The following is a 986-nucleotide window of genomic DNA, read 5'->3' as shown; positions in this document are numbered from 1 at the left end:
CTTTTCTCCCTTTACGGCATTTGAATGACCATAGTGTTTTACAGCCACAAACTAAAGAAACTTGTACCACAAATACAAAAAATTAACACAAATTACGCAGGGGCATGGGAAAAGTAACTTGGAACAATAGGCACATTCAAAGTTTCTCCTTATTGTAAATTGGAATGTTTTGCAGCATTTCCAGTTTGGCTGACTATTCAGACATTTTCTTGTCAATTAAAGTATCAATTGAAACTAAATTTTCAATAGCAAAATCAAATAACATACCTTTGAAGGTATGCATTGTGAATTACAGCTGATTGGAACTGAAGGACAAAGTATTTTTTGATGAGACTTATCAGGCACACAAACCTCCATTCATGGACAATTTCTCCCAAGGCATTTGGGATGAACAGTGCTATTCTGGGGGAGCAGAACACAACTCCGAGGGAGGGTATGAAAAAAATATAAAGCACTGAGTGAACCATGCTATATCAGGGGGGATAACTGTATATGTTTTTTAAAATATTTGTTTTTATGATCATTTCATATAAAGCATCTCGATATTTACAGAATGTCTAAAATTCTTCCTATGAGCACTGCCATCTCTTATCTGTTTCCAGGTAATAGCAGACAGTTTATAATAGAAGCAAATAAAAACTTTGAAAATTGGAGGAGGAGAAGATTGCACCTGTTAGACTCAAAAGCTAAAATTCTCTCAAATTTAGATCCAAAAGTTGATTAATATACATGTTTTTTAAGGATATTACATGATTTTTGATGATTTTACTCCTAGCAGAAAACAGACTTCACTGAGCACATGTAGAAAATAACTCACTCCCGAAAGGGTTGTTGGTGTTTGTTAGTTGTTGGCACATCAGCTTCTGTAGCCATAATGCATCTCGAAAAGGTCAAGAATATTAATTGCCAGCTTTTTCCATGGAGAAAAATCCATTATTAAAATCTAATGTGCACCTGTTAGGCCAAAGACCTAACAAAATGGGCTT

This window comes from Mastigoproctus giganteus, chromosome 5 (assembly GCF_048544385.1).
Source record: "Mastigoproctus giganteus isolate SK-2022 chromosome 5, ASM4854438v1, whole genome shotgun sequence".
Lineage (NCBI taxonomy): Eukaryota > Metazoa > Arthropoda > Arachnida > Uropygi > Thelyphonidae > Mastigoproctus > Mastigoproctus giganteus.
Note: the sequence above shows the minus strand (reverse complement) of the source record.